Raw genomic sequence first — 15,307 nt, forward strand, 5'->3', positions numbered from 1 at the left:
AGAGTCAGTGTTGTAGCTTTATAAAGCCCTTGAAAAACATATGGTTCTGCTAGGTGTGTAACTTTGATGCCCACCCAATCATATCTCATAGCCTTGGAGCTGGAGGGGAGTTTAAGAGCAAAGCTTTATCTTACATATGAAGAAATAGGTGCTGTACAAATGTGGAACATTCGAAAAAAAAAAAAAAAAAAGCAGGGGGAGGCGGGGGGGAGGTTCCTGGGTGGTGGCTTAGTAAGTTGAGAGTCTGACTTTTGATTTCGACTCTGGTCATGATTCCAGGGTTGTGGGATCAAGCCCCGTGTCGGGCTCTGTGCTGAGCGTGGAGCCTGCTTAAGATTCTCTCTTTCTCCCCTATGCCATGCTTCTCCACTTACGCTCTCTCTTAGATGGATAGATAGATAGACAGACAGACAGACACAGATAGGGAATGATAAACACAAACTTCAAGACAGTGGTTATCTCCAGTGGAGAAGCTGCGGGGATGGGATTAGGGAAAAACACAGTATATTACTCTATTCAATAAGTTGGTGGTAGGTTTCCTGGTGTTTATCTGATGCTTCGTACGTGTGTATTAAATACTATATAACTGGGCATTAAATACTATATAACATAGCACCAGGCTATGAGCTGTCAGCACAGAGACTGGGTGGCTCAGTCAGTTAAGCGTCCGACCTCGGCTCAGGTCATGATCCCATGGTTTGTGGGTTCGAGCCCCACATCCGGCTCTGTGCTGACAGCTCAGAGCCTGGAACCTGCTTCAGATTCTATGTCTCCTTCTCTCTCTGCCCCTCCCCTACTTCCACTCTGTCTCTCAAAAATAAATATTTTAAAAAATAAAATGAATAAATACTATATAACTAAAACATGAGGAACAAGTATTACATAGTTGCAGAGTGCTTACTTTAGGCAAACCACTGTTCTTACCTGACATTTTACATACTTTAACCCAGGGTGGAGGAAAAAGAGGCCCAGAAAACTATCTTTGCCAAGGATCCATGGCTTATTAGTACTGAGCTGTGACCATAACCTGGGACTTCTGATTTCTAATTTACTGCTTTTGGCTTCTAGACCCTTCCTGTTTCCCTAAATGGTAATTTGCACCCAACCTCTCACTCTCCCAGGCTGTGAGTTTCCTTTTGAACTCATTTCCATGTCTGTCACCTTGGACTTCATAGTCACTCCGGTGGCCTAAATCAGCACCCTGAATTCTCTTGACCGCATTGCTTTTTTACTGTCTCTGTGTCACCAATTCCCAAGTCAAGTGGAACCCACTATCTCTTACACCCTATTTCTTCTGGGTTCTTGAGCATGGTGGTAGAAAATCGCCTAAATATGCCAACTGACTCCACTGCAGATGTATGATTTCTTAACTCGGATATTCATTCTTGTTTGGCTTTTTCAAATTTACCTGGTGACCACTGCACCCTTTTTATTCTCAACTTTATCTTTTTTTAATTTTTTTTAATGTTTTATTTATTTTTGAGAGAGAGACAGAGTGCAAGCAGGGGAGGGACAGAGAGGGAGACACAATCCGAAGCAAGCACCAAGCTATAAGCTGTCAGCACAGAGCCTGATGCGGGACTCGAACCCACAAACTGTGAGATCATGACCTGAGCCGATGTTGGACACTTAACTGAGTCACCCAGGTGCCCCTATTGTTCTCAACTTTATAGTCCCTATTTCCCATCCTTACTTTCAGCAGATGGCTTTGCCTCTTACTCTCTAGAGAAAATAGTGGTCATCAAACTTAGCTTCCTCTTTTTCCCATCTCCAGACTAAACTCTTAGAGCATCCACTTTGCCTTTATCTCAGGGGTATGCTTCCTCTCCAAGGCTAACCTCACCCTTGCTACCTGCTCTGTATCCCAGTGTATTAGTTATCTGTTGGTGCATAACATTTCCCCAAAGCTTAGTGGATAAACCAATAATAAACATCTATTACCTTCACAGTTTCTATGGGTAAGGAGTGACTTAGGCGGGTGATCCTGGTTTGGGGTCTTTTATGTGATTGCAGTCAAGATGTCAGCCCGTGCTGCAGTTTCCTGTACACTTGACCGAGGTTGGAGGTTTTGCTTCTAAGGTGGCTCACTTACTCACTTGGCAGATCAGTGTTGGTTGTTGGCAGAAATCTGAGTGTCTTCACAACATGTCAGCTGCCTCCCTTCAGAAAGAGTAAGTTAAGAGCAAGTTGGAAACCGTAAATTATTTTATGACCTACCAAGAGTTACACAGTATCATTTCCACAGTATGCTTTTGGTTACACAGCTGAGCTGTGGCAGGGGGTTTTACAGGAGCACGAGCACAAGGATCACCGGGAGCTACCTTGGAGGCTGGCTGTCACACCCACTTCTATCCTCCACTATCTTCCAGAAGTTATTTGCTCTTTTCTCTTTACCTTAATTTTATTTCTCTTAAACTCTTTTTATGTGTCATACTTTTCGTTAATAAATAGCCTTTGGGGCACCTGGGTGGCTCAGTCGGTTGAACATCCAACTTCGGCTCAGGTCATGATCTCGTGGTCTGTGGGTTCAAGCCCTGTGGTCTCAGGTTCTGTGCTGACAGCTCGGAGCCTGGAGCCTTCTTGGGATTCTGTGTCTTCCTCTCTCTCTGCCCCTTCCCCACTCATGCTCTGTCTCTCTCTGTCAAAAATAAACATTGAAAAAAAAAATTTTTTTTATAAATAAACAAATAGCCTTTAAGCTCCAAAAATGCTAAGGTTACATTTGTTCTTTTAAAAAAACACACACACATAGGGCTTCTGGGTGGGTGGTCAGCGGGTGAAGCGTCCAACTCGTGGTTTCAGCTCGGGCCCTGATCACACAGTTCATGGATTCAAGCCCTGAGTTGGGCCCAGTGCTGACAGTGCAGAGCCTGCCCAGGATTCTCTCCCTCTCTCGCTCTGCCTCTCCCCCATTCTCTCTCTCTCTTTCTCTCTCTCTCTCTAAATAAACACTAAAAAAATTTTTTTTAGCTAGTAATTCTTTCCCAATTTACCTAATAATAGTTGCAGAGGCTTTTTGAGCACTTGATGTGCCAAGCACTGTACAAAAGCACATTGTATGTGGGGCGCCTGGGTGTCTCAGTCGGTTGAGCATCCGACTTCGGCTCAGGTCACGATCTCACGGTTCATGAGTTGTGGGCTCTGTGCTGACAGCTCAGAACCTGGAGCCTGCTTCGGATTCTGTGTCTCCCTCTCTCTCTGCCCCTCCCCTGCTCGAGCTGTGTCTCTCTATCTCTCTCAAAAGTAAATAAACACTTAAAAAATTAATTTTTAATTAATTAATTCCACATAAGCCCATGAAGTAGATATTATTAGGTCCCCATTTGGTAGATGAGGAAACTGTGGATTATAGAATATACAAGATTTGACCAGAGTTACTTAATTACTGTATGGAGGAACAAGAATTGGAGTTAGGTCTGTGACCCCTAAAGGCAGTATTCTCTTTTTTTTTTTTTCAATGTTTGTTATTTTTGAGAGAGAGACAGAGTGTGAGCGGGGGAGAGGCAGAGAGAGAGAGAGAGAGAGAGACAGAATCCGAAGCAGGCTCCAGGCTCCGAGCTGTCAGCACAAAGCCCGATGCGGGGCTCGAACCCACCAACTGTGATATCATGACCTGAGCCGAAGTCAGATGCTCAACTGACTGAACCACCCAGGCGCCCCCTTAAGGCAGTACTCTTTTTTTTTTTTTAATGTTTATTTATATTTGAGGGAAGAGACAGAGAGACAGAGCGTGAGCAGGGGAGGGGCAGAGAGAGATGGAGACAGAATCTGAAGCAGACTCCAGGCTCCGAGCTGTCAGCACAGAGCCCGATGTGGGGCTCGAACTCACCAACCGCGAGATCTTGACCTGATCCGAGCTGGATGCTTAACCAACTGAGCCACCCAGGTGCCCCTAAAAGCAGTATTCTTAATCCCACTGTGTTTTATTCTTGCTCCAGCCCTGCTGTCTCCCCACCTTGCTCATAGTCAAACTATAGTGAACTCACCATCTCTCCAACACTGTGCTGTTTAGTGACTGTACCTTGGTGCATCTTGTTTCCTAAAATGCATTCGTTTCCTCCCTGTGCCAACACTTTTCTGCTTAGCATCTTCCACCTTCAAGTTCCAACTCAAATGTTATCTCCTTGGATAACTATTCCAGCCTCTCTGATCTAGGCTCCTACTGTCCTCTGTTCACACTATATTTTTAATGTTTATTTACTTTCTGAGAGAGAGAGATAGGGTGTGTGAGTGGGCAAGGGGCAGAGAGAGAGGGAGACACAGAATCGGAAGCAGGCTACAGGCTCTGAGCTGTCAGCACAGAGCCCGACACGGGGCCTGAACCCACGAACCGTGAGATCATGACCTGAGCCGAAGTCAGACACTTTTAACTGACTGAGACACCCAAGCGCCCCTGTTCACACTATTTTTAATAGCATTTATTGAGTTGTGTTATAATTATCTTCTAAATGCCTGCATCAGGCAAGGTTTAGAACAGGAAACAGAAACTCACAGTATCTCAGTATTCTTAAGGAAAAAGGAAACTTAATGCAGAGCATTAAGTGCTTACAAAATCACTTGAATAGCTGGAGAAGCAGACTATGGCGGGGCCTCTAGGAATGATTCCCAGAACACTACTGAACTAACCCACCTGGGGAGCTGCAGTCTCCGATGGCCGCTGAAATACTGAGTTTGAGAACATGGCGCCGTAGCTACAATCCAGGGATCAGGAAGCTGCCACAAACAGTCCTACAACATATATAGTATCGGAGTTTTACAGAGCTACTGACCGATGTAAACATCCGAATGCATGGTCAGCAGAGGAAGGAAAAAGGAAACTAGATAGTCAGCACCTGAAGCACTGAGAGTTTACTCTAGGGCCTGTTGAGGTTTTTGAATATTTGTTTTACAATAAGATTAGGTCACTCTTTTTTTTTTTCATGAGGAAATTGGTTACTTTCAAAGTTCAAAGAAAAAAGTACCATATGGCAACCTGCCCCCCTGCTAAAAAAAAAAAAAAAGCCAAAAATTTGTTGCTACAGTACGTGAGTACTAAGTGGACAAGGGCAGGCAAAAACTACTTGAGAAAAGTGGTTATGAAAGCAGTTGACAGAAGTGACATTGAACTGAGAGTCTGTACAAACATACCTTCAATCTAAGACCAGCCCCGCAACCTTGGAAACCTTCAACTTTTCTGTGCCTCATAACTGTCTTCATAAAGTGAGACTGAACTTAGATAACCTCCGAGGTTCAATCCAACCCTACAATTCTGTTTTCTTAGTTATTCAATTGAAAAACATTTTTTATTTATTTTAGAGAAAGAGAGTGCAGGCGTGGGGGGCGGAAGGGGGCAGGAGTAGAGAGAATCTCCACAGACTCCACTCTGCACGGAGCCTAGCGCAGGGCTCTACCCCACAACCTTGGGATCATGACCTGAGCCAAAATCAAGAGTCGGACGTTCAACCGACGGAGCCACCCAGGCGCCCCCAAAACACATTAGTGTTGTTTGTTTTTTTTTTTAAGAGGAAGATTATACAACCATTTTTAGGGCTTTCTTTACTTTTTGACCATTCTGTAAAATTTTCCTGTCAACCTTAAAATATTCTCTGAGGCCATCTAGATGAGGTGAGAGAAGCAGAAAGTAACGTAGAAAGTGATGGGGTTTTGCTTCACCATGCTGAGTCACATAGAGTGTTTTAAAAGCACACCAGAGCAACTTTGGAGTTCCCTACTTTCCAGTCTGGGGTTTTGGTTAATCTGTCCCCAGGTGTCAAGGGGAAAAGAAATTCTTTAAAGAATCATCACTGATTCCGGGAGCTAGAAAGGCTCATCACAACCTCAAAAACGAGGCTTGTTATAAAAAAAAAAAAGTGCATTAAAAGCTGCCTCCAGGCTGTGTTAGCTAGGCAAGAGATTAAATAGAGCTTTCCCCGTGTCCCTGCAACCTCCTTTGGGCTATTTGAGGTGCTTGCTGGATTTTTTTGGCCTATTTTTTCTTTTTCCTTCAAGACTTGCCCTTCATTCTCTTGCTTCTCTGATGCAAACTTCTTTTCAGAACACAATTTCCAGACAAACCTTCAGATGTTAGCCAAGGGTCGGTACTGTTTTTAGTTGTTATTTCCTTCAAAATAGACACCGGCGGCGACTGGTGCTGTCTTTTTTCAGAGAAATCTGTGTTGTTCCAGGCTTTGCGTGCAGCCCGTGTCATTCCTCCCCTGCTAATATGCTTTCTTAGCTTGCTTCACGCGTGTTTACCAACTCCAGTTTAGTCCCCGGGCTCTCCACCCTTCACCCTGCCCCCTGAGCTGTGCATTTCAAAACGTAGAGAAAAAAATGACAGCTTCTCCTCAGGCCCCTCCGGTGAAGGCTGCAGAATCACCAGGGCCAGTATGTCAGAGTGTACAGCCTTTACCAAAACTTTGCACAGACATATTTTGGATAAGCAAAAGAGAAAGCCACACAACATGTAACACACAGCCTCTTTTCCAAGGGCCTCTAACGGACGGGCAGGCCCAGGGCTGCCTGTCCTCAGTGCAGAAGATAAATGAGATGACAGTGAATGAGCAGGGTTTAGTCCTTAGCCAAGGATGATCCAAACTCCGATGCCGTATCTATTGCTACATGCAGCAAATTAAATGGGATGTACACATGAAGATTTGTTATAGTTACAGTCCTGTCCTCGGGCCTTTTATAGTCAAAGGCACTGTTTCTCAAAGCGTAATCCAAATATCACCTACATCATAATTACTTGGGTGCTTATTTTAAAATGCAGATGCCTGGGCTTTGGTCCAGACTTACTAAATCAGAATATCTGGAAGCAGCACACAGGACTCTGTTTTTCACAATACACCTCACGTCATTCTCCTGTACAGTAAGGTTTCTAAAAGTACATGTTACTTTGAATAAAGGCTTTTTAGGAATTCACAAGGAAGATATTCACACTGTTTGAGTTTTTAAGGACCTAGGTCCTTCATGGATCCTTAAAACTGTACACACTAATCACAAAGTAAAGAGTATAGTATAGTAACTATTAAGAATATGAGATAATAAAGGAACAGTACCTGAATCATAAGATCACTTAAAGGCATAAATGGGAGGGACACCTGGGTGGCTCAGTGGGTTAAGCATTGGACTCTTGATCTCAGCTCAGGTCATGATCTCACTGTTGCTAAGATCAAGCCCTGCGTCAGGCTGTGCACTGTCAACTTGGGATTCTGTCTTCTCTCCCTGCCCCTCCCCTGAGTTCTCTGTCTTTCTCTCTCAAAGTAAATAAACATTTTTTTAAAGATATAAATGGGGGGAAATGCACTAAAGTTTTTAATAGTGTTAACTGTAAGCACTGTAGTGAATAAACTGAGGATATTTAATACACAGATGACATGATGTTCACACAGCACAAGATTATCCCCATACGTTGTCTTTACTCCTTGATTTCCAATTTTTAAAACAAAAATTTGAGGGGCGCCTGGGTGGCTCAATCGGTTGAGCATCCAAGTTTGCCTCAGGTCATGATCTTGTAGTCTGTGGGTTCAAGACCCACGGTGGGCTCTGTGCTGATAGCTCAGAGCTTAGAGCCTGCTGTGGATTCTGTGTCTCCCTCTCTTCTGCCCCTCCCCTGCTTGTGGTCTGTATCTCTCTCTCTCTCTTTCTCTCTCTCTCTCTCTCTCTCAAAAATAAATAAGCATTAAAAAAATTTTTAACAAAAATTTGAAAGACAGAGGGCATCCTTTCAGTCAAGGTCAGGCATCCAAAACAATAAAAAAGAAATGACTGTTTTTTCTTAACCTTGGTAGATCACAATGTAGTCGGGGAAAGGAGAGTAGATTTCGGGATCTGGTGTCATTTGTTTCCCTAGCCCTGTACCGTCCATGGATTGACGCTATTGTGTGTCCTACTCAATTTTAAGGGTATTTATTGACACTGTCCCATTTCACCAATAAAAGATTCATTTGAGAGCTGTCACTACTTACAAATGACCTTCACTTCTGAAATGACTTTCATGGTTTCCACCATGAAATGATTGAATGATCGCTGGTAGGTCCTAAGGGAGTTGTCTTTGCTAGTGGGCATGGGAAGAGAACAGCCATGAGTATGAGGAGAGCAGTAGAGAGGACACCCCACCCCCCGGATCTCCCATATCTCTCTGTCAGGTGGGGGACATAGAGACAAGGGCAATTCTTTATCTATCTTTTTTTCTCCCTGCCCCTAAGGTGAACAGGGACCCTGTGAGCTATGCCTAAGTATAACCCCACCTACCTGCTGCTTTCTGTTTGTGGACATAGTTAACAGGTGTGAAGAAGGGCATAGATTTCAACCACCCCCACACCTAGGGCAACTGATGCAAGGAGGTGAGGCCATTTATCCAGCCTCTTAGAGACTTTTGGAGAGGGAAAGAATAGCATATGGAAGGAAATTGTACCCAGCTCTCCCTGGAGTCCAGCCTTCTGAAAAGGCAGTTTCTAAGAGAGAAAAATGTGGCCTCAACAGATTGAGAAGGAAGAATTTAACCTTGGAATAAAGGTGGAGTATTAGTGAAGTTTTACTCTCCATATTCCAAAGAGAAAGCTAAAAACAGGGTTGTCGATCTCCTTGGTGTCCAGCAGGTAGAGATGCAGTCTAAGTCTGCCTGGGGTTGCAGTGGAAAATACTGGGCAATAAGCAGCTTCCAGAGTCTTCTGAAGCCTGAGAGAGAGAATAAGCAAAGTATCTTTGTTGCTTCCCAGTCCCCACTTACCTAAACCTATTTACACCCCATTTTCTTCCTTCCCTTTCTTGGAGACTTTGACCTCACACTAGGACCTCTCAGCTTCTGATACGAGGCTGGGAAGGAGGGATACAAAGAACTCTAAGGTGGCAGAGGATGGGAAGAAGGGGATCACAGAGACATTTGAAGGAGTTTCCTGACGTCCAGGTCTGGGCTGTGTAACACAGATCCTGGGTTGGCAGTGAGGTGTCCTGCCTGCCGGTCTAGAAATGCCAGCATCTTAAACCCATGGAGAGACCATGCTTCTAAAATTCTGCCATATATATACACAAATCTAAAAGTGACACAAACCAGGACCAGCAAATCAGACGAGATGCAGCATAGGTATCCCGCCAGCCATGTGGCATCTGTGGATATGCCAGGCACCAAGTAAAGGCATGGGTGGGCACCCTCCCTACCAGTGGGCACCAGGCCATGACCATCAGTTGGATACGATCAGCCTGCCAAACTGGAGGGCATCCCAGGGCATTGTGCCCATCCGCTTCCCCTGCCACAGACTGAATGGAGCCCAGAACTTCTGCGAGAACCTCCTGCATATGGAGAAATAGATTCAGTTCTTCACTGAGAGCGACAGGAGAAAGGGAGGCAGGCAAAGGGGGTAGCATTCTATCTGAAAACCATAGCAGAAGCTCTTCATCTTTGCCCTTCCATTGGAAAAGAAAAGTCTAGAAATGGACCTTCTGAATATAATCCAGAACTTGAGGTTGAGTGTTAGGATAAATGGGAGTGGGATACACGGGAATTCGTAGAGTGGAAGGCAAACGTGGCAGGGTGGAAAGAACTAACTTGGGATAAAGATACTTGGATTCTATCCCACGTTAGCTGTATGACCTTGGGCAAGTTACTTCATTTCTCTGGGCCTTGGTTTCCTTATCTGTAAAATGAGGACATTGGACTAGACAGTACCTAGAATATCTTCCTCCTCTAATACCTGCTATTTTGTTTTGAGCAGTGATTGACTTTCCCTTGTTGAGGGTGACCCATATAGCACCCACAGAACCCTGTGTGACCCCAGGCATAAGCTGTATCTAAACTAAGGGAACCATGTACTGGGGGGGGGGGGGGGGGGGGGGGTGGCGGGGAGGGGAAGTGAAAGTTCTGAGTTCCTAGTGTCCCTACTCGTGCTACCTCTGTTCCCACACTGGGCGTCCACCGCCACAGGGATGTGAAGTCCACAGACCTCCTAGTCTTCTGTGTACTGAGAAGGCTGGAGGCCCTAGTCAACCTTGTAACTCAAAGAATCTAAAACTATTGTGTCAAAAATAAAGTGATGCTCATCTAGGTAATATCCTTTGTGCAGCATTCCTCCCCCACCGTCTGCAGTTTCACTTTCTACAGTTTGAGTTACTTGCGGTCAGCCGCGGTCCAGAAGCAGAGGAGCCTCAGACAAGATGTCAGAAGGTCAGTAGTAACCGATGTCATTCACCTCTCTGTATCTCATCACGGAGGCATTATCTCATATGATCATCGTAAGAAGAAGGAGGCACAGAGATATTTTGAGAAAGAAATCACATTTATAACTTTCGTCACAATATGTCATTATGATTGTCTTACTGCTCTTGTTAATCTCTTACTGTGCCTAATTTATAAATTAAATGTTATCATAGGTATGTGTGTATAGGAAAAAACAAAGTAGGTATAGGGTTCAGTACCGTCTAAGTTTCAGGTATCCAGGGAGATATCCCCTGCAGATAAGAAGGGACAACTGTATTGCTACGTACTGAGTCTGGGCCCAGTGCAAGTCTGTCTCTGATCTCTGCTCCATTGCCTACAGAGCTGCCCCTCCTCACTCAAGCTCCTTCCTGCTGATGCAGATTCACAGTGGGCTGGCCATTGGTTCTGGCTGCCTGTGCAATGTTCACCTGGTCCCTGGGCAAGGACTTGTGCCTGAAGTGATCCTGTGAAGAGAGCCAACACTTCACCTTCCCCCGCCCCAGGCACTATCTCACTTCCTTTGTCCAGGTGAGTTTCCAGTATCCTCTGGATACTGGAAGTTTCCATAGGATACTGGAAACTCCCCATTTACCAAAGCTTCCCTATATACCCAGGCCTAAGAACATATTCCACTCCCGAACTGAGAACGGAGAATTCTGGGGGATTCCAGAATGACAAATAACAATACTCATCCTGAGACCTGAATTCTACTCCTTTATCCTCACCTCCACCCTGGGGACTTGTAAATACCCTCAGAAATAAAAAAAACGGTCAGAATGGACCGATTGACATCTTGGTTTTCCTCATTCAGATGTGTCATACTGAATTTCAAGGGGAATGTCATTTCACCTCCCATATTTTGCCAGATATTTCAGTATGCTCTAATCTCCAAGGCGGAAGTAGGAAGGGAGGTGATGCAGTAACTTGAAGTAAAATAGGTAAAACTCATGAATCCTACTTTCAAGGAATTTCTAATCTGCATTCGGTACCTATTGATGCATAACGAACCGCCCCAAATGTAGCGACTTAAAACAACAGTAAACATTTATTCTCTCACACAGTTCCTGTGGGTCAAGAACTCAGAAGCAGCTTAGCTAGGTGGTTCTGAGCCGAAGGTCTCTCACGAGGTTGTAGTTAAGATGTCAACGGGGGCTGCAGTTTTCTGAAAGCTCGGCTAGGGTTGGTCACTTGTACTGCAAGGTGACTCATGTGCACAAACTCAAATTCTGGCAAGTCGGTGCTGGCTCTTGGTGGAGGGCCCTAGTTCCTCACCACATGGGTCCTGCCATAGAGCTGCTTGAGTGTCACCATGACATGCCAGCTGCCTTCCCTCAAAGCAAGTGATCCAAGAGGCACACCAAGGTAGAAGCTGCAATGTCTGTTTATGAGTCAGCCTTGAAAGTCACATATGTCGCTTCCACAGTATTGTATTGTAGGAAGCCATGTAGGAAGGGAACACAGAAAGGGCATGAATACCATGAGATGAGGGTCATTGAGCTATCTTGGAGGCTGGCTACCCCATAATCCATCGAGGATTTCAAGGTTATCGTAAATAATATATTATGCTAAACAGAAGAGGTTGGATGTTTAAACGCCTGCAAGAAATTTTTTTTTAATGTTTATTTCTTTTTGAGAGATGGACAGAGAGACAGAGTATGAGTGGGGGAAGGGCAGAGAGAGGGAGACACAGAATCTGAAGCAGGCTTCAGGCTCTGAGCTGTCAGCACAGAGCCGGACGCGGGGCTCTAACTCATGAACCATGAGATTGTGACCTGAGCTGAAGTCAGACGCTTAACCACCCAGAGCCACCCAGGTGCCCCCGCCTGCAAGAAATTTGAGTATGCTCATGATAGATCACATTCCATAGTTTTTCACAAAATGCCATTAAAAGAAACTAGACCCTTTGCCATTGCCCTGAAAGAAAGAAAGAAAGAAAGAAAGAAAGAAAGAAAGAAAGAAAGAAAGAAAGAAAGAAGAAAAGAAAAGAAAAGAAAAGAAAAGAAAAGAAAAGAAAAGAAAAGAAAAGAAAAGAAAAGAAAAGAAAAGAAAAATAAAATTAGACCTCAGCAGATTCTATTTTCATTGAAACTGGTTCAATTTGATTTTTGAACTCCTTAAAAATATTCTTCAAAGTAGGCTGAGATTTCATGATTTCATGGTGCTCTTAATCTTTTTTCAAAAAACATAGGCCATGCTGCCGTAACAAAGAGACCCACAGAATGGTTCAAATAAAGGAATAAACCAGAAGGAGATGGGTAGGTAGTCCGTGACTAGTGGAGAAGTCTTATATGGCTTGGTGGAAGGTGGCTACTTAGTTTGTCACGATGTCCCAGCAAGCAAAAGGAAGAAAGAGGAAGCCAAGGGCAATCAGCTTTCCTTTTTAAGAATATGACCCAGAAGTTACACGCATTGGTTCATTCACATTCCATTTACCAGAACTTGGTTATGTGGCCACTCCTACTATAAGAAAGGCTTGGGGGGAGGGGGTGGCATCTGGACAGCTCAGTTGGTTAAGTGTCTGTTGATTTCAGCTCAGGTCATGGTCTCATGGTTCATGGATTCAAGCCTCACGTCTGCCTCTGCAGTGACAGTGCGGAGCCTGCTTGGGATTCTCTCTCTTTCCCTCCCTCTCTCAAAATAAATAAATAAACTTTCAAAGAAATTTATTTTAAAGGAAAGAAAGAAAGGCTGGGCAGAGTAGTATCTAGCCAACAGCCAAGTATCCTGCTAAACTTCAGTGTGGGTAGCAGAGTGGAAGGGTAGTATTACTAAAAAAAAAGAAGAAGAAGAAACTGGACATTGGAAGACAATGGTCTCTGCCATACCTGCAAATCTGGTTCTGTGGGGACAGCTTCAAGTGAACAATTTTAACAAGCCATTAGATCACATCTCCAGATACATTTCAAGAATTGGATGTATATCAAAAGCACGATAGCAAGAAGTGCTATCTTGCTAGAAGATTATCTTGTTAAAAAAATTATTTGTCATGGCACCTGGGTGGCTCAGCTGGTTAAGCGTCTGACTTCGGCTTAGGTCATGATCTCACAATTTGTGAGTTCAAGCCCCACCTGGGGCTCTGTGCTAACAGCTCAGAGCCTGGAGCCTGCCTCAGATTCTGTGTCTCCCTCTCTTTTGGCCCCTCCTCTGCTCAAGCTCTGTGTCTCTCTAACTCTCAAAAATAAATATAAATTGGGGCGCCTGGGTGGCTCTGTCGGTTGAGCGTCCGACTTCGGCTCAGGTCATGATCTTGCGGTCTGTGAGTTCGAGCCCCGCGTCCAGCTCTGTGCTGACCGCTCAGAGCCTGGAGCCTGTTTCAGATTCTGTGTCTCCCTCTCTCTGACCCTCCCCCGTTCATGCTCTGTCTCTCTCTGTCTCAAAAATAAATAAACATAAAAAAAAGTTTAAAAAAAATAAATAAACATAAATTTTTTGTTTTAATTTTTTAATTAAAAAATTGTCATACAGTTCAGAAATTAATTTTGTAATATCACTGTTATGTTTACCTTTGCTTTTTAAAATTTCTTTTTATGTTTATTCATTTCCTGAGAGAGAGACAGAGTGCAAGCAGGGGAGGGGCAGAGAGAGAGGGAGACACAGAATCCAAAGCAGGCTCCAGGCTCTGAGCTGTCAGCACAGAGCCTGATGTGGGGCTTGAACTCACTAACTGCAAGATCATGACCTGGGCTGAAGTCAGATACTTAACCGACTGAGCCACCCAGGCACCCCTACCATTGTTGTAGTTGTTGTTGTTGTTGTTGTTTAAGTAAACTCTACCCCCAACATGGGACTCAAACTCATACCCCTGAGATCAAGCGTCACATGCTCTACTGACTGAACCAGCCAGGCACCCCACCATTGCTTTTGCAAAAAGGTTTAATTTATTCAAATAATATTTACTGAACTGGGCAATGTGCTAGACAATGGAAAAACTGAAGTAAACAAGACCCTTACCTCACAGAACTGAGTTTAGTGGGTGTGAGAAAAGACAGGATTGATTCATTTTCAGAAATACCAAATAAAAGCTGTGCTGTCTAGTTAACAGAAGGTTTACAACCTGTTGGAAATATATATGAACTCCCCCCCCCCATAATGGAGCCCCAATCCCTTCAACACTTCACTTCCTGGTTCTTACCCTCTCCGTTTCAGAGGCTTATTTTCGTGGGCTTTGCAATGAGCATGTGTCAAAGACCAGAGGGAGGAAGGACTGAAAGACTGTGTCACCTCAGGAAATGTACATTTGCTCCCATCAGACTACTTTCTTTGCTTGTTTTTAACGTTTATCTGTTATTGAGAGATAGAGACAAAGAGCACGAGCAGGGGGAAGAGCCGAGAGATGGAGAGATGGAGAGATGGAGAGACAGAGAATCTGAAGCAGGCTCCAGGCCCTGAGCTGTCAGCACAGAGCCCGACGCGGGGCTTGAACTCACAATCCACGAGATCATGACCAGAGCTGAAGTCAGATGCTTAACCGACTGAGCCACCCAGGGTCCCCTCATCAGACTATTTTTTACCTTACTACCACGCCGTATATGGGCATAGGCGACACCCGGGTAAGGTTGTAACTTCTGTAGTACTCAGCCAATGAGGAACCAGGGGCGGGACTTGCATACTAGGAGATAAATTGCCTGCTGTGACTGGCCGAGCATGCCTGTCCATCAGACACCTGCTTTTGCAGGAACGTTGACGAAAGCCTGGCTTCACTGTGCTCCAAGTCTCCGCGTCCCTCCTTTGATTGGGTCAGTGGGCTTATTTCTCACAATAGGCAAGACAAACAAGAAGATACAGTGTAATGACTAGAAGTCTAGGGAACTGGGAGAGAATTAAGGAGGAAGTAATGTCTGTGCTGAGAACTGACCAATAAAATACATCCCCTTTCATTCAAAGAGCATATCAGACTTTGAATAGATTTCAGATTCATCAGCCAGATTGGATGAGGTTTTAATATTTGCAGTCACACACTGCAGCAGGTGATGGTACATGCACCATGCTCCTTTAATTCTCCCAACAAGTCAAGGAAGGTGTGACTTCTGCTTTACAGATGAAGGTACTGAGACCCAGGAATGTCAAGTAACTTGTTGTGAGGGAGGCAGCATTTGAACCCAGGTTATCTTTCCAGTATAACATATGCCT

General features: G+C 44.5%; 1 long non-coding RNA gene across 2 annotated transcripts in view; it reads right to left on the reverse strand.

Annotated features, from left to right (window-relative positions):
- LOC147579118 (uncharacterized) overlaps positions 1–10,831 on the reverse strand; it is an 18,657-nt gene extending 7,826 nt beyond the window's left edge. For both annotated transcript variants that reach the window (XR_015253563.1, XR_015253562.1), the window contains exons 1-4: positions 10,396–10,831; positions 8,488–8,661; positions 4,631–4,728; positions 1,942–2,160 (exon numbers count right to left, since the gene is read on the reverse strand). This is a non-coding gene — a long non-coding RNA (uncharacterized LOC147579118). The remainder of the gene's footprint in view (positions 1–1,941; positions 2,161–4,630; positions 4,729–8,487; positions 8,662–10,395) is intronic.
- Positions 10,832–15,307: the final 4,476 nt, after the last annotated feature.

This window comes from Puma concolor, chromosome B4, assembly GCF_028749965.1.
Source record: "Puma concolor isolate L17-30 chromosome B4, mPumCon1.1.hap2, whole genome shotgun sequence".
NCBI lineage: Eukaryota > Metazoa > Chordata > Mammalia > Carnivora > Felidae > Puma > Puma concolor.